General features: G+C 34.2%; 1 protein-coding gene across 1 annotated transcript in view; it reads right to left on the minus strand.

Annotated features, from left to right (window-relative positions):
• The window catches only part of USH2A (usherin), a 559,517-nt gene that overhangs the window by 470,048 nt on the left and 69,835 nt on the right, over nucleotides 1-19,634 (minus strand). The window lies entirely within an intron of this gene.

A 19,634-nucleotide genomic window follows, 5' to 3' on the forward strand; every position in this document is an offset into this window, starting at 1 on the left:
CTAAGTGAAAAAAAGCCAATCTGAAAAGGCTATATATGATTCCAACTACATGACATTCTGGAAAAGGCAGGACTATGAAGACAGTGGAAAGGTTAGTGGTTGCCAGGATTTCAATGGGGAGTAGCAAGAGGGGAGAGCTGAATAGGCAGAGCGCAGGGGATTTTTAGGGCTGTGGAAATACTGTGCATACTATTATAATTATGGATACAAGTCGTTAGACATTTTTCCATACTACAGAATGTATATCACCAAGAGTGAACTGTAAAATAAACTTCGAGACTTTGGTTGATTATAACAATAAACCTATCAATGTAGGCTAATTGTTGATGAAAGAAAGGAAGAAAGGAAGAAAGGGAAAGGAAAGGAAACAAGGAAGGAAGGGAAGGAAGGAAAAGAAAGAAAGAAGGAAGGAAGGAAGGAAGAAAAGAAGGAAGGAAGGAAGGAAGGGAAAGGAAAGGAAGCAAGGAAGGAAGGGAAGGAAGGAAAGGAAGGAAGGAAGGAAGGAGGGAAGGAAGGAAGGAAAGAAGCAAGGAAGGAAGGGAAGGAAGGAAGGAAGGAAGGAAGGAAGGAAGGAAGGAAGGGAAGGAAGGAAGGAAGAAAGCGGAAGGAAAGGAAGCAAGGAAGGAAGGGAAGGAAGGAAAGGAAGGAAGGAAGCAAGGAAGGAAGGAAGGAAGGAAGGGAAGGAAGGAAAGGAAGGAAGGAAGGAAGCAAGGAAGGGAAGGAAGGAAGGAAGGAAGGAAGGAAGGAAGGAAGGAAGGAAGGAAGGAAGGAAGAGGCATCCTGGTGAGAAATGAGTGACGTTGGTAATGGAGCAGTCTATGCACGTGTGGTGGCAGAAGGTATATTTGAAATCTCTGCGCCTCCCTTTCAATTTTGTGGTAAACCTAAAACTTTTTTAAAATAAAAATTTTTTAAAGGAAATAAGGATAGTTTTAAAAATCAGATTGGTTGCCTTATCGTGAAGTGAAAGAATGCTTTACATATTTTGGATAGGTCCTTTCATTCATCCTGCCTACCTCCCACCAAATAATCAAGAAGCATTTACTGAATTATTTTTTAGAGACTTCAGTGGCTTAAACTGTGCCCTCCCCAATCAGGTCCACCTAGAACCTCAGAATGGGACATTATTTGGAAATAGGGTCTTTGCCGATGTAATTCACTGAGACTCAACATGAGACCATCTTGATATAGGGCAGGCCCTAATCCAATCATTTACATGATGACACAGACAGAAACAGAGAAGCCCATGTGAAAACGAAGATAAAAATTGGTGCTATGTGACCATAAGCCAAAAACACCATAAACCACCAAAAAGCTGGGAATGGCAAGAAAGGATTCTCTCCAGCCCCTCTGAGGAAGCACGGCCCTGCTGACACCTTGATTTCAGACTTCCAGCTTCTGAAACCGTCAGAGAATTAATTTCTGTTGTGTCAAGCCACCAAGGTTGTGTTCATTGGTTGTAGCAGCTCTAGAATACTAACAGAGACACTGTCCCAGGACATGGCACTACTACAATGAAGAACACGCAGCACTTGTCTTTAAGAGGTTGCGAGATTGATGCTACAACAGAAACTGGCTGCAGTGTCCTGAAAGCATCGACAACGTTTTCCAGAGTTAGTGGTATCTGCACTTGTCTCGAAAAGGAACACGTGGCATCGCTTGGTCAGATGTAGCGTGGCCAGAAGAGCAGAGGGCAGACAGGCCGCGCACATGCAGCACAGGCGTGGGGCCGGAGAGGACGTGGTGGGGACGGAAAGTGCGTGGGTCTCACGGTGGCCAGAGCAGAGAGGGGGTGGGAGGGTGGGAGTGGGGAGGACAGAAGCTTGGGAAGGTGGAGGTGGGAGGACAGTTTACCTTGAACAAAGGGAGGTTAGGGGCGCCCCAGACCGTGGAGCAGTCACAAGGATGCGCAGATCTTTGCACACCTGCGTCAGCCCTTCACATGCACAGATTTAAACAGCCGTGGATGGAAAACTATGCAACGTCCGCAGCTGGGAAACTGCAGCTGGGAAGGGCATTACTATTTTCCCCCTGTGAATCCACCCATGCAAAACCTGCAAATAGGAAGGGCCTACTGTAGTCACTGAAAAGCATCCACAGGTGAATTGACCAGTACAGCTCAAACCCACGTTGTTCGAGGGGCAACCATGACCTGACCGTCTTCGTCCGCCACGCTCAAGACTCTGTTTTATTTTGTAGACAATGTAGAGGAAGCCAAGAGCATAAAGAGGGAAAAAACGATTTTTACGCGATTGTCACTTGCTGGCCATGTGATTTTCACACCTGTCACGGTCTGGCCACGTGATTTTCATGCGACCATCACTTGCCAGTCACTAGATTTCCATCAATCACACATGTTGGCCACATGATTTTCATGCAACTGTCACCAAAATAAGATGACAATATTGATTCCTGATTTCTTAGACAAATATAAACTAATAGTTTTTTTTTCAGTTAGATAGTGACAAACTCTTTAGCTTCATTTATCCCATTCAAATTTTTGTTTTACTTTTGTCATTCAATTAATTTATTCAATATAAATGTTACAAAAATATTTTTATCATTTGGTACTCTAGGTACTCATTTAAGCACCCATTCATTTTCATGTTTCTTTATATTCTTTCCTGCATCACCGCCCACACTCCTCTGCCCCCAACTTGTTTTCCTCCTGGTTGTAGGATTTCTTTAGTTCTATTTTAAGTGTAACTCTAATAGGAAAAAAAAAAATCTTAAATTTATTAATTAGAAAATGTCTTTATTCCATCCTTCATTTTGAAGGTTATTTTTGATGATTACAGAATTTTGTTTTGCCATTTACATGCTTTCAATACTTCAGCAATGACAATACATTGTCTTCTGGCTTTCATTGTTTGTGTTGAGAAGTCAGCTCTTAGTTTTATCCCTTTTATAGAGGTAATTTAAGAGTATTTTAAAAGTTGTTAAATTTGTTTACATCTTTGTTATTCATTTCTGATCTTACTCATTATGATCAGAGAATGTGGTCTTTAAATCATCTGGCTTTTGTAACTTATACAAGTTTTCTCTCATAATATATTTGTAAATTTTGTCACATTGGAAAAGGAGTTTTTAGTATCAGTAAGTATATATATTGAAATATGTTTATTTCAATTGATTTATTCTGATTAATTTCTAAACGTCATAGTGTGTATTGTAATACATTTACTCTTCCAACTTTTTACCTTACTTTATTAACATTTGAGGAAATAAATATGTTAAAATCTCTAAGTTATTTTATTTCCTAAAAATATCTACTTGTATTTCTAATAGTTTTTGCTTAAAATTTTAGATACTCTTCTCATAATGTCCATGTCAGCTTTATGTTCATTGTGAATTGCACTGCAGTGTAGTTTTTTCGGGAGTTACACTTTCTAATTTATTTTTATGTCCTTCATATTATTTTTAACCTTTCAATTTTATTACAGTTCTATGATTATTAACTTTTCAGTCACAGATTGAGTTTCAAATACCACCTCTGCCATTTATTAGCCCTGTGTCATTGAACACCTCAAACAACAGTTTTCTCATCTGATAAATGGAGTATTGTGAGAAATAATGAGAAGATATGAAAGTCTCTTAGCACAGTACCTGTCACATTGTAAGCACTCAATGTAAGTTAGTCACTGATATTGTTAATTGCCTGAATAATATTAATAGTAAATAAGAATACTAATAGTAAATAAGAAAAATAAAACCATAATTGAATATGCTACGCCTAATAAACCTATGAAAAACAGAAAGAAGAATTAACAGGGATAAAACAAAAATAACCAAGAATATAAAAAACGATATTGATGAACACACAAGCTAAAGCTTAAAAAACAAAAAAGACGTCTCTGTCAAATCCAATGGAGAAAAATTTAAAACCAAATAATAGAGACAAACATAAAAATATGAGAGCATTTGTCCAATTCTGTATTAGTAAATTTGAAAATTTTGATACTATACATAATTTTCTAGAAAAATACAAAAGTAAAATTATGCAAAAGAAAATATATCATGCATACTGGGAAATTTTATTCAGTTTTTCATTTTACGTTTTATCTTATTGTGACAAATACAAATATGTTTTACCCCCTAAAAGATTTTTAAGTGTACAATGAAATATTGTTAAGAATAGGTACAATATTGTAGAGTAGATCTCTAGAACTTACTCCAGTGTATTACTGAAGCATTAAATCCACTTACAGTTTCCTATTCCCTCCGACCTCCCCTTGGCTATTATTCCTGCTCTCTGTATTGATTATTGACTATTGACTATTGTTCCTGCTCTCTGCTTCTATCATTTTTGACTATTTTAGATACCTCATATAAATGGAATCTCGCAGCATTTGCTGATCAAACAAATCCAGGTTTCACTTGTTTTGGATAAATACCCAGAAGTGAAATTACTGAATCACATGGTAGTTCTAGGTTTAATGTTTTGTGAAACCACCCTAATGTTTTCCATAGTGGCTGCACCCTTTTGTACTCCTACCAACAATATACAAGGGAATCAGTTTCTCCACATCTTCATCATTTCTGTCTTTTGTTTTTCTGTATAATAGCCATTGTAACAAGTGTGAGGTGGTATCTCACTTTGGTTTTGATTTGCATTTCTCTGATTATTAGTGACATCAACCATTTTTCATATACATGCTGGCTATTTGTTAAGTCTTCTTTGAAGAAGTGTCTATTCAAGCACTTAGCCCATTTTTAAACTGGATTATTAGTTTATTTTACTACTGAGTTGTAGAGTTCCTTATATATTTTAGAGATTCACCCCTTATCAATACATGATGTATAAATATTTTCTCCCATTCTGTAGGTTACCTTTTCACTCTGCTTATGTTTCTTTGCTTGTGCAAAAGCTATTTAGTTTGGCGGAGTCCCACTTGTCTGTGATTCATTATGTTGCATAGCCATTAAATCATTGCCCGAGTCAATGTCATGAAGTTTCCCTTATGTTTTATTCTAGGACTTTCACCATTTGAAGTGGTACATTTAAGCTTTTAATCCATTTTGAGTTGATTTTTATGTATGGGTCAAATTTCATTTTTTTTGCATGTGGATATCCAGTTTTCCTAATACCATTTGTTGAAGATATTATGCTTGCCTCATTGTGTATTCTTCATACCTTTGTCAAAGATCAGTTGAATGTATATGCACTAGTTTATTTCTGGCCTTTGTATTTTGTTCCCTTGATCACGTATCTGTCTTGATATGCCTATACCACAATGTTTTGATTACTTTTGTTTTTGTTATATATTTTGAAACCAGGAAGTGGAATGCCTCCATCTTTGTTCTTTTTTTTCCCTTAGATTGCTTTAGCTATTCAGTCTTTTGTGATTCCATATGAATTTTCAGATTTTTTTTTCTATTTCTTCAAAAAATGCTACTGGACTTTTGATAAAGATTACAATGAATGGCTTTGAGTAGCATGACTTTTTAACAATATTAAATCTTCCAATCTGTGAACAAGGGAAGCTTTTCAATTTGTTTGCGTCTTATTTAATTTCTTTCTTCAACATTTTGCAGTTTTCAGTGTACAGTTCTTTCACTGCCTTAGCTAAGTTTATTCCAAAGAATTTTATTCTTTGTGTCCTATTGTAAATGGGGTTGTTTTCCTAATTTTCTTTTTAGTTTGTCGTTAATGTAGAGAAATGCAGCTGTTTTTTCGTATGTTGATTTTTGTATCCTGTAACTTTACTGAATTCTTTATTAGTTCTTAGAGTATTTTTTATATCCGTATGCTGATTTTGTATCCTGTAAATTTACTGAATTTATTTATTAGTTCTCAGAGATTTTTTAAAGGAGTCTTCGTGATTTTCTATATTTAAGAGCACGTTGTCTACAAACAAAGCTAATTGTACCTCTTTCTTTTCAGCATGATGTCTTTTTTTTTTTTTTAATTTTTTCTTGCCCAATTTCTCTGGTTAAAACAACAAAGAAGTGGTGTGAGTGGATATCCGTGCCTTGTTGCTGATGTTAAAGGAAAAGCTTTCAACCTTTCATAGTTGAACATGATGGTAGCTGTGGGTTTGTCATATATGGCCTTTACTATTTGAGGTATTTTCCTTCTCTTCCTAGATCATTGAGAGTATTTTAATCATGAAAGAGGATAAATTTTGTCAAATGTTTTTCTGCCTCTATTGAGATATTCATGTGATTTTTGTCCTTTATTCTATTAATGTGATATATCACACTGATTGATTTTTGGTATATGTTAAATCATTCTTGAATTCCAGGGATTAATCTTACCTGGTTGTGGTGTTTGTTCCATTTATTGTGCTATTGGGTTCAGTTTGCTAATGTGTTACTGAGAATTTTACATCTGTCTTCATCAGGGTTATTGGACTGTGGTTTTCTTGCTAAATGTAAGAATTCACCAGAGAAACCATCTGGTCCTGAGCTGTTCTTTGTTGGAAGGTTTCTGATTAGAGCACTCTCCATATTAGTTATAGATCTGTTCACACTTTCTATTACTTCATGATTCATTCTTAGTAATCTTCCTCATATAGTTTTAAAAATGTACTTTTCTAAATTCCCAGTGGAGCTGTTGGGTCCATTGCAATGTAGACATATGTTGTCCAAGTGGGTGTAGAAAAATTGTCTCCCTAGGATAGTATCCACACTGGTCATTTCTACAAACTTTTGCCAGCCTGGGATTATAATAATTAAAAAAAAAAAGTCAATTTGAGTGTTGAGAATGATAACTTGCTTATTTTCTTCAAAAAGAGAGGAACTCTTACCAGCGGTAGGTTGTTAATTGTCCACAAGAGGAAAGCTAGTCTTTTTTGAATAACAACTACTTGGTAGTACCCAAATTCCTCCATTAGGTCAGTAGCAAATACCTCTTTGATTTTAAACATTAAAGAAGTCATGATTGTATCTTTGGAGCATTGAGAGAGTATTTAGTCCAGTCTCGTTTAGCATGTCTTTTGGATAATGGCTTTTAGGTTGACAATAAGGGTAAAATCTTAAATGAGATTCATTTTAGGTCCTAATTGTAAAGGAAAAGAAAGTTGTCTTCATAGCAATATCAAAGAAAAGCTTTTGCTGGAATTGCTCCATTCGCTCAGGTAGGCAACGTCCCAAACTCACACAGCCGGCACTTGCTTTGTAGAAGACAAACTGCATCTGTAATCAGTGTGACAAGACCACAGTTTCCATATCATCACTTCCACCAACTTTTATTGAAGAGTGTAACTTGAATAATAAAAATGCCATCATAGGTTGAACAAAGTCATCAATAAGAACACTTTGAAATGAAGTAAGAAATAGATGTCAAGCTATGCCTTGTAGCAAAATTTTGCATTTGGCCAAAGTTTTGCAATGGGATACAGCTTTTTAAAAATTGGGAATGAGATTAATTACATGGCTAATTGACCGGGGGAAGAGAATTTAATGAGCTCATTTCTCTCCTCCAAAGGCAGGAAGTCAGAAAGTGAGTTTTCATCTCATCTCCCTTTTATCCAATTGGAACATATCACCTCCACTTAGGGCTCCCAGAAGTTATACTTATATCCTAATGCTATCTGATGGCTCCTAGGAAGTGTTAGATAAGGTCTCCTTTGTAGTTACAGCTACATTTGATAAAAATTAACCAGAAACAAATTTTTGTCATAAATTGCTTCTTGCTCCACTCTACAGACTAGCTCCTCTAAGTCCCATGGACCAGTACATTTATGCTCACAGGATCTGCTATTAATAATTATAAATAATATTTTCCATGGGAACAGTCTTATACACGGTGGGTTTCACTTGAACTTGAGATCAACACCTCTGTTAGATTTTCACCTCTCTCTCTTCCTCCTCCTTCCCCCTCTTCTATCTGTAACTTCCAAATTTTGAATATGTAATATGGGCCAGGCTTTGTGTTGGGCATTATTTAAATATTATCACTTATCCTCAGATTATTTTCAGTCAGTAATAATTGAGATACTGAATTGTTTTCCCTTTTAGAATCGAAGCCATTGACATTCACAGAAACTGAGGTCCACAGAGGTAAAGGAGACTCAAGGGTTTTCTCTTTAATGGTATCGTTCATATTACTTAACCTCTGCAATACTCAGGTGCCAATCTAACAGTAAAATAGTAGACAATGTTTATGAGGGCTTCCTATGTGACAGACATTCTGCCAAGTACGGGGTCTTTACCACAATCGTATGAGTCAGGTATTATTACCCCCATGTTATAGATGAGAAGAATAAGGCTTAATGAGGTAGAATTAATTACACAAGAACACAGGGCTAGCATATCAAGGAACAGAAATCAGATGTGGGATATGACAACAGAAAGCGTACAGAATTCAATGAAATCATCCAATTTAAATGCTTAATATAGTGCCCAGTACATAGAAAGTATACTTTTCACAGGTAGTGGCAACACCAATATTGAACTAAGGTGTCTGACTTCAAGCTTATGCCTAATCTCTAACTTTTGATTCTATAATATAAATTTGATTTACAAATGATTGTTGGTAAGAGGAAATTAAAAAAGGTCAGTTCCCCCACTTAATTTTTTTTTTGCCAAAGACCAGTAGTTTATAATATTCTAATGATTGCTACATATCTTTCTTTTACAAAATGAGTTTCATTATATATTTGTAAATACTTTATTGCAAATCATCTAATAACAACCAATTGTGAAGACTATACGTAAAGATTATCCTTTTTCCTAATTGCTCTCATTGTGTCCCCTCTCTAAATTTCCTCAAGAATGACTTTCTTTGAATATCAATATCAGTTACATGTGAATTTTCAGTTAACAGCTTAGCAATTGTCGAATAAGCTCCTACTGTGTGAATGAAACAAAGAGTATGAAAGGCAGTAATTTAGTTTTCTTGCAAAATACATGTAAGTAAACTAGTTATTTCTATTGAAAGGAACAGGAGCAAGGTCAAGGTATTAATAGAGTGCTGTGGGAGAAGAGACGAGGGGAACTACCCCAGCCCAAAGAGGTGGCAAGTTCTGTGTTTCTAGAAATCAATCAATTTCTTCTAAGTTGATCTAGTTTGTTGTCATATAATTATGCATAATACTCTTCTTTGATTCCTTTTATTTCTGTGGCATCAGTTGTAATGTCTCTTCTTGTAATTTGAATTTTATTTACTATTTTTTCCTTAGTCTAGCTAAGGGTTTGTCAGTTTTAAAGAATTAACATCAATCTTTTTCAAACTCTCCCACAAAATTGAAGAATGACTATGTCCACTCATTCTATGAGGCCAGCATTAATCTGGTACCAGAACCAGACAAAGACACCACAAGAAAGTTTTTTTAATAATAGTGAAGAAAGGGACACAAGTTAAATGCCCAAAGGGGAATGGTTTGAAAATGTCATGTTTTCAAAGAAATACAATACAAACATATATAGAAAAGTATTTGTAATACAGTTTGAATTTAAAAAACCAAAAAATAATAGGTAGAGTATAATCCTATTTTCCAGATAAAGGTAGATTCATCTATGAATATGGATATGAAGCTACAACTTTAAGATGAAAGAAACAGATGACATAGATTTCTTTATAATAAAGAAGGATATAAACTGAAAATATTTGCCAAGATGATCTAAAGGTGGTAGAGTTACAGGTGACTTTTACTTTTTATAATTTTATTTTTATGCAGTGTGCATTTATTACTAATGTATTAAAAATTGAGGGCAAATAAAACGTAACCGCATGGATACTGATAAGAAAATTATACATCATTTGCATGTAACATTTTTACAAAGAAAATTTTAAAAATTTAAATGTTTTAAATTATACAGATCAGTAAGATGCTACAGAGAAAGTGATTCTCCTGTTGAGCGAACTGTAGGCTGAAAGTTTATGAATTACCAATAAACAGAGTATTATTGTCAAAAGATAAAAAATTTTCAAACAATGAGATTTGTAGAAGCAAGGATTTTGAGAGGTGACAGACTAAATTTCTATTGTAAAATTTGATTTAAAACATATGAAACTAAATGACACACTGACACACATTTTAGCGTTTGATCTTAAGGATGAGGCTATGTTACTATCATTGAATGCAGTTTACATAAACAGACAAAAGAGAAGGAATACTTTGTAGTCTATCCTTTGATTTTAAAATTAATAAAACTGATGTATTTTTGGTCTCATAACTGTGTTTCTTTTTTGCAACTCCTTTTCGATAAGGAGAACCATAATGAAATGGAGGAAATATGAATAAATTTTGAGTAAGTTATGAACATTAGGAGTAAACCTTTGAATCCTCACATTTTTTCTACTGTAGCAATGATTTCTAAAGTATCATTTAAAATATAGAAATATTTGTATCTGATATTTTATGCAATTTCTGAACAAGATGATTTTCGGCTTAACGTTTTCCCAGTCTCCAGTTGATCATTTGTCACTTTCAATTATATTTCAGTTTCTTCTGTAACAACTGGATTCCCCCCGATATGTCCCTGGATGCTCAAATGATAAGATTAGACATTGGTGATATTAGGATTAGGGACCTTTATCACTTACTCATTTTACTGCTATCCTTTTGATAGCTTTTTAAAGCCTATTAACCAACTCCACTAAGTTGCAGCCAAATACTTTGACATATTTGGAAGAAAAATCATAGAATAATTATTGAATCTAGAAATTTATTTTATTACATTTTCGACAAATAGTACAGAATGAGGTTTCTCTATTCTGATCATTATAATGGAATAGTGTTTTTTTGTTACTCTTACAGACTATCAAAAACAATCTATCAAAGATAACCCACAGGTGGTATCTCATTGTGGTTTTTATTTGTATTTCTCTACTGATTAGTGAGGTTTATTGCAGCACTATACACAATAGCCAAGACATGGAAATAACCAAAATGCCCATCGGTAGATGACTGGAGTAAGAAACTGTGGTACATTTATACAATGGAGTATTACACAGCCATAAAGAAGAAGGAAATCTTACCATTTGCAACAATATGGGTGGACCTAGAGAACATTATGTTAAGTGAAACAAGTCAGACAGAGAAAGACAAATACCATATGATCTCACTTATATGTGGAATCTAAAGAAAAGAATAAATGAATGAACTAATCAGAAACAGTCTCAGAGACATAGAAGAAAAACAGAGGGTTGGTAGATGGAAGGAGGGAGTGAGGATAAGGGGGAAGGTGAGGGGATTAGAAAGCATAATTGGTAACCACAAGATTGCCACGGGGATACGAAAGTCAATTTGGGGAATGTAATCGATAATGTCATAAAGATTTTGTAGGGTATATGATGGACACTTTTCTCATTAGGGAGACCACCTCAGTGATGATGTAGATGCCTGATCACTGCACTGTACACCTGAAGGTGAAGCTGAACAATAATGAATGTCAACTACAACTCTGTGTGTGTGTGTGTGTGTGTGTGTGTGTGTATACATATTTACAAGAAGCAGAGTACAGTATTAGGAATAGAGACAGTGGAAATGTAATGGCTCTGTGCGATGTCAGAGGGATAGTGGATGGGGGAGGGGGGTTCACACAGTGTGACATTTATTTTCATTTATTATCATTTATTATTTAAATGATAAATGTCTAACTATTATCTTGTGCACCTGAAACTGATATAAAAAATGAAAAAAAGTATATATAAAGGTTAAAAAAATCAAATTAAATAAAATTAAAAATTATTTAATTTTAATAAATAATAAGTGATAAATAATTAATAATTATAAAATAATTAATAATTGACTAAATAATAATTTAATAATTAATAAATTATTTAAAATAATTAATAAAATGAAAAAAGTATGTATAAAGGTTAAAAATCAAATTAAATAAAATTGAAAAATTAAAAAATTTTAAAAAAGATAACCCACAGGTTCAAATATATTTTTATCAACTCTCCTCCCATCAGTCTCCATCTTGGTCAATTTTTCTTAATATCTTCAAATGTATAGAAAAAGTACAAACTTGCATATAGGAAATTTTAAAGAAATGTAACTATGGCAATACCTCATCTATTCAGTCACTTATCCAATAATCTTAAATGCCCATTATGTATCTTTGGAGGAAGGAATAAGAAAACGTCTCTTAGCTAGATATATGAAGTTCCCAGGAAGGTTTGGGAGGAGAGGAAGATCTTTTAGCAAGCTAATCACAAAACAGCTCAACAAAGCAATGGACTCAAGGTTCTTTGAAAGCTCAAGTTCATGATGATGATCACGACTCATCAAAAACAATTTGTGGTCCATAGTCACAAATTAAGAAAACAGAGAAAAATCTGTTTTTGAATTATTTCAAAAACAGATTAAACTATTTTTTAAATATTCATTTAAAAAAATCGTACCTGGAAAATTTACGAGAAGTCGTTAATTCCCCAATAATGGTAAATAATGAAATAGCATTTTTTCTTAAGTCTAGTAGATACCGTATAGGCTAAAATTTTAGGAGCACAAAAGACAACTATGGGTACTGCCTTATTTTCTTAAGCATTTATAGAGAAAAGAGCATTTTGTCTATACTTTTTATATCACTGCAATTAGCATAGACTATTATAATAGTCCATTTACTTATCTCTTCTTATTAGACTCTGAGCTTCAAGCAGGAATTAGATTTCATTCATCTAATAAGCCCCAGCCTAATGCATAAAACATTGCAATTGCTCAATAAATGTTTATTAAGAGAATGAACAAATGAATGTATAAATCAGTGAATAAATGAATGACTGCATGATGCAATAAGAACTCTTTTCTAGTGGTGAATCCATTCCTTCATTCTTGGTTCTAGCAAAGAAACAAAAGTGAAAGAAACATATTTATCTTTCTACCCTCCATAATAACATGCCAACAAATATCTTTATCTAGGCAGTGCTATTCATGCAGGAAGAATAACTAAGAGTTATGGTGTCAGGTCTACGTGCTTCTTGTTTATTAGATGAACAAAATCTTTTCAACAACCTATGAAGTAGGATTTGCTACTTCATCCTACAGATGAGAAAACTGAGGACTAAGAAATTTAATAATTGTCTAAAGTCACCCACTAGAATGTCAAACGGTATAAACTAGAATGTAAAAATGTCCAAGGACAGCTATGTCTGTTGTTTTTCATTCATTACCATACCCTCAGTGCCTAGAAGAAGCTCTAACACAGAGTAGCCACTCAATTTACATGTATTTATAGAAAGAGCCCTCATTCCTAGTCAATGTGCTTTACTGGCTCCAGGGACAGAAAATGATCTCTGAGGGAGAGAGGTATTGACAGGAGGGCCTTGGAATGTTGAGGTCACTTCCCGCCTGCCCCTTTCCCCATTTTGGAAAATTCAGAGGCAGTAAGGAAGGTAGGTGATCTGTTTCTATATAGTATCCCTTACTGAGCAAAAAAAAAAAAAAGAAAAAGAAAAAGATAATTTGTTCCACTATTCCCAAATGGTCTAAATGAATTAGAGATCTTCTGAAAGTCTGTAAATTGCCCCTTTCTCATCAGTAGAAGCCAGACTAGTATGTTGGAAATTTTAAGAGCCTAAATCTCTCATAATAATAATTGTCCTCAGGCTCTCTTCACAGCTTCCTCTTTCCTTTGGATGCAGCCGTTCAATTGTAATTCAAGGGATGACATTTCCATGTAATTTCTTTTGTCTACTAGATAGAGAAATCATCTTTATAAAAATAAAAACTTCACAGACGTGCTAATTTGTTATCAATGATAGATCAGGTGTGTGGGCCACGGGTGGAAGCAAAACTTCCAACTGCAGAGAGAATCTAGAAAGAAAATTGCTCAGTACTTTGCACATGGTAGGTGATCAATATATGTTTGATGAAGGCATGAATGAATGACCTAATAGACTGTTTACATTAGGACATGTCACAGGACTGAACCGGAATGTGTCTGGTATTTAACTGAATAACAATAGTAAATGTTTAAAGGTAAATACAATATTTTCCTGCATATTTTTACCTGTTATTACTATGTAATCTCAATTAACAAATTCAAAACAATTACGATGCTTTGCCATTGAAAAGACAGAATTGCTCATGTATTTATCCTTCATTGACATACTCCTTTCTCAGTAATTATCTTTCCTCTGGCTAGAAATTCTCATATAATTAAAGTGTCCACAGAAAATATGTACTCAGTCTGCTCTCCAGGTGCTGAAATTAATAGCACAAATTAAATGACTACTAACACTACTGGACAACACTTATCAGATATCGGAGGTAACACAATAATCATGAACACTTAGCATATGTAGCCTGCCTGACATTTCAACTATTAATATGTATTGGCTCTTTTTAGAAACTTTCTAATTCATTCGATGATTTGTCTGAACCACTACAGGCAAAGTACAATGCAGGATTGGAAAATCATCCAATAAAATAAATTTTAATAACGTGTGAAATGAAAATCTACATTTGCACAAATAAAGACTGGACAATTATGGACAACTGCTTCAGCTCTACATATTATCTGTCTATAGATATGACCAATCGTCTCCGCACTTGAAGCTTGGGGCTCCCAACAGTATGGCTTGTGAATGCAGACCATCTAACTGTGTTTAGTTGTTGATAAGACAGAATCATTTGCACGAAGGGCCCTGGAATCTTATTCATTAATTTTGAATACTGTACATTGCTTGATTTTTGTTATTTCTCCCTTGGCCTACCCTGCTTTTCTTTATTCTTCCTCTTTAATAATGGGGCCTGTTCAGGGTGCTAAACATAACAGAAAAGAGATATGTGAGATACACCAGGTTCCCCCAAGAGTCCAGAAGGAGGACCTGAAAGTTTGTTCAAGTTTGTAGGTAGTGGCCAAGTCAAAGCAATGCTATGTTATAGTAACCATAATAATTTAATCCTAATGATACGTCAGAAAAGATGGCCTAGGATAGAAAATACATTTATGTAGGCAAACCTGTACTGTTTTATAAAGGAAGAAAAAATGAATTCATTGTATTAAAATGTTCTCTGCATGTATATATATATACACATACATACATACATACAAATACAGGTTCATATATTAAAAAGCAAAATCCATTATCTTTTAGTTTTTGGGTCCCTCTGAACTTAATGAGTAAATATAATATAAAGATGCATCATAGTTACTATGCAAATATAAAATAATTTTTTTTATTTCAACTATAGTTGACACACAGTATTAGCTACAGGCATACAATAGTGATTAGACATTTATGTAACTTGTGAAGGGACCACACTGAGAAGTCTAATAATAATGTGACACCATACATAGTTATTAAAATATTATTGACTATATTCCCTATGTTGTACTTCATATCCCATGACTATTTTTGCAACTGGCAATTTGTACTTTTTAATTCCTTCACTTTCTTCACCCATCCCCACACCCTTTTATTTGGCAACCATCAATTTATTCTCTGCATCTATGAGAGTCTGTTGTGTTTGTTCATTTATCTTGTATTTTGTAGATTCCACATATAAGTGAAATCATATGGTATTTGTTTTTCTCTGTCTGACTTATTTCACTTAGCATAATATCCTCTAGGTACATCCATGTTGTCACAGATGGCAAGATTCCATTCCTTTTTTATGGATGAGTAATATTGCATTGTGTGTGTGTATATATTATGTACATATATATGTATGTATGTATGTATGAGTATATATGTAAGTACACCACTTTTTTATCCATCCATCTATTGATGGACACTTAGTTGCTTCCATATCTTGGCTATTGTAAACAAAGCTGCATATTCAGAGGGTGCCAAAAAAGTATATATATTTTAAGAAAGGATAAAACTGTATTAATTGTAATACTCAATATATACTGATAACAAAAGATGAATACAAGTCACATTTGACTTCTGTAATTACAAGTGGTGCTCAAAGTGGTTGCCATCAGTGTCCAGACACTTCTGATTATGGTGAACTATTGCTGGAGCAACATTGACCAAAGCGTCCACTTGTAAACATTTTTATGGCAACCCCGGTATTTTTTCAAATTACTGTTTTGGATTTTTTTGCATAAATACCCAGAAGTTGAATTGCTGGGTCATATGATAGTTATATTTTTAAATTTTTGAGGAAACTCTATCCTGTTTTCCATAGTCGCTGCACCAATTTGCAATCTCACCGACTGTAAGTGGGCTCCCATTTCTCCACATTCTCGCCAACATTGGTTTGTTGATTCATTGATAAACATTCTGAAAGGTGTGACGTGATATCTCATTGTGGCTTTAAATATTTTAGAGAGAATCTACTGGTGTTAAAGGTGATAAATTTCTGTTAGACAGAAAATGTATTTTCTTCCTTGGTTTTAACTGATAGTCTAGATACAAATACAATATTCTATGTTTGTTGGTTTCTTTCTGTCTGCACTTCAGAGGTACTATTCCACTGCCTTCTGGCTTCCATCGTGACTTGAGAAATCTAATGTCAAAATTTCTCATAAATTAATGTCTACAAATCATCTGTATTTTTCATTCTGGCTACTTTTAGGATCTACTCTTACACTTTTGTGAGCAGCACATTTATTATATCTTACTTATGTATGTATTTGTTTTTCTTAGCGTAGTTAGGATTCTAAAGAATCATGGCATTCCTCACCTTTGGAAAATTCTTTACCATTATTTCCTACAAATGTCATTTTTTTTCATTATTTTTATATTTTCATGATCCCTATTTGCTTCTTCTATAAAGCTGTCTCATATCCCTATGCTCTTAACCTCTCACTCATGTTTTTAACTTTCATTTTAAATACATTTATGCACATTCTTATCTCATGGAAATCACTAGTGCAAGTGTTTTTCAAAGATTAATAACATCACCACATGTCAAAGATTAAATGAAATTCTTGACCTTGACTCACTAAATGTGCATCTAATGTAGAATCTATAATACGAACTGCCTGAATGCTAGTTAATAAAAATGAATTTATTAGCATTACAAAAATTATAATATGAAATGAAATACATTTAGAGGAAAATCTTTCTGTGAGCAAAGAGAAAACATAAGCGGTAAAGCTTGATGTGTAATAAAAGTATGACACAAGTTAGTCATGATGACTCATACTTTTAGACTTCAGTGCTCTAAAAGTACACACTCTTCAAAATGACAGGAAATATTCATTTACATAATAAGCATTGAAGAGTGTGATGTTCCACCATTCAAATTATTGAATGAATGGTAGGAAGGCTTATTCTATAAAATGTTTTAAGTTGGCTCTGCTATTTATAATACCAACAAAAATGCATCCTGATAGTTTGATTATAGTTAATTCATAAAAGCCATGATAAATAGTACAAAAGGGTCACAAATCAGAGCCAAAGAATAAGAGAAGTATTCATGGTTACTAATAAATTGCTCTGTGAACGCTTGGCCACCCTTGCAGGTAATGATGTCACGAAATGATGAAAGAATAGCTAAGTAGCCACAAAGTGCCAATGCTTGGCAGAGGTACTGATCATTGCCTCATTCTTGGCCTAGAGCCTCTGAAAGGTGAATGGAGCTATTAAAAGAAAATGAAAAAATCCTAAGACGCAAGTTTCAACTAACACTTTTCTTAAATCTAGATTCTATCAACCCTTGAACTCTTCTTAGAACAAGTAAAGAAAAATACCTGTTTTTCTTTAGTAATAAGTATATTGTAGCTATGCAACCATGTTAGTTGACATATAATGTATCCACCCAAGCTTCCAATTCAATATCTCTGAACCTAACACATACTTTTTGATAGTTATAATGTACTGTCTGAGGAGGTGAACCAGAGATGCACTTTATGACAATAAAGCTACCAACACAAGTAGTAGGAAATGATCTGAAAAAGAGCAAGGGAAGAAGAGTGTGGGATTTAGAAGCCTATGTACCAAAAGAATACGGATTGAATAACTCCATGATATGAAATTTTAGAACATGCCAAACTATAGTGACAGAAAGCAGATTTGTGGTTTCCTGGGATTGAGGGTTGGGGGCAAGGGGTTGTGTGAAGACTAGACTGTAAGGAAACACAAGAGAATGTTTGGGAAAAGGGAAACGTTCTATATCCTGATTAGGATCATGATTACACAAGGGTGAACATTTGCCAAAACTCATCAAACTATATGTTTTAAATAATACATCTTATTGCATGCAAATCATATTCCCGTAAAATTGATTTAAAAAGAAAAGAAACACTAGTTTTACAAGATGTCACCATGGGTCAAATTAGGTAAAGGGTACAAGAAATATCTTTGTATTATTTCTTTCAACTGGATACGAATTTACAATGATTTCAAAATAAAAAACGTACTTAAATTTTAAAATGTATGTACAAGTAACTGATTATCTGTTATCCACAAAATTAATCACTTAAACAGAGCCTATGTTTCTTACCAAACAATTCATGTAAGCTCAATGCCCTTGTAATCCTGAAACCTACTTTGAAACATTCAACTCTGCCTGAAAGTTACTGAGTAGTATCTAGTCTTTTGGGATTTTTTTTTTTTTTGCCCTAAATTAATCCTAAAATGGAACCAGTAAATTAATGAACCACTGCTTCAGTCATTTCAGGGAAAGAAATGCCATAAGTACTCTAAAATGATTCTTTATTAATGAAATATACCATAATTACATACGGTGTGCATCAGACATTAAAATCAAAGCCTTAAATAGCCAATACAATACCAAAATGTGTTCCTAGGCCAATAACTCTGAGGAGAGTCACGGAGCCTCCCCAAGGTAAATGTGTTAGGTATTCCAAGAGGGAATAGAATATTTAGAGCTTCATTCTATCAACACTCGAACTCTTAGAACAGATAAAGTAAGTACCAGAAAAAAAGTTAAGTGTGGCTCGAGGGTCATACCAGAATCACAGACGTCTTTGGTAACAGATTGTCTTCAGTTGTTTCCCATTATTATTTTATTTTATTTTATTTTATAAATGATGGAAGAAATAGGTTTTACCAATGGAACTGTGAAAGAGATCGTTGGTCTTGCTATTCCCAGAATAACTAACCATGTATCCTAGTAACTAGCATAAGTTTCAATCTGTTAACTTTTGCTTTTTAAGGTTCCCAAACTCAAATGTGTCTGAAGCCTAGATAGTTAACCACAGTGAGGTCGCCCAGATAAAAGACTATGGATAGTAGTGAATATGGTACCAAACCAGCGACACTGCTCCAAAGAAGGTAACTGTCACCTGGAGTTGGCCAGTTGCCACCATGGGGGAATATGCACATCCTATGGGACTATTTTCTGATTAAGAGAAGCCGAACGAAAACAAAAAAAAAGGAAGTGAAAACTCTTGTTGAAAATTAAGCAAAAACCTGTTTAAACACCGTCCCCACCTGTAGACCACCACTTTGTGACATCAACTTTATAAACAACTAAAGAATGCCTCACACAGCAAATTCCCTAGAATGGCCAGGTATATGAACTTGCTTCTGAATTCACCATTCTCCTGCTTCCTCCCAACTTCATTCATTTTCACTTCTGCTAAAAACACTTTCTCACAGGACTGACAATTGCCAAGACCTGGCATATTCTCAAGGCTTACGTTTTCGTCCTTTTGCCAAATGGCTGTAATATAATTCACAGAAGCCCTGTTTATTGAGTAATGTTATTAATGGTTAGCATAATACTGTGAAATTGAAGACATTCTTTTTGGATTATGTCCAGATCTTTAAAAAGAACATTGGTTCCAATAGGAAATGAATGGCTTATATTAAAACT

The sequence above is a fragment of the Rhinolophus ferrumequinum genome, chromosome 27 (genome assembly GCF_004115265.2).
Source record: "Rhinolophus ferrumequinum isolate MPI-CBG mRhiFer1 chromosome 27, mRhiFer1_v1.p, whole genome shotgun sequence".
In the NCBI taxonomy this organism is placed as follows: domain Eukaryota; kingdom Metazoa; phylum Chordata; class Mammalia; order Chiroptera; family Rhinolophidae; genus Rhinolophus; species Rhinolophus ferrumequinum.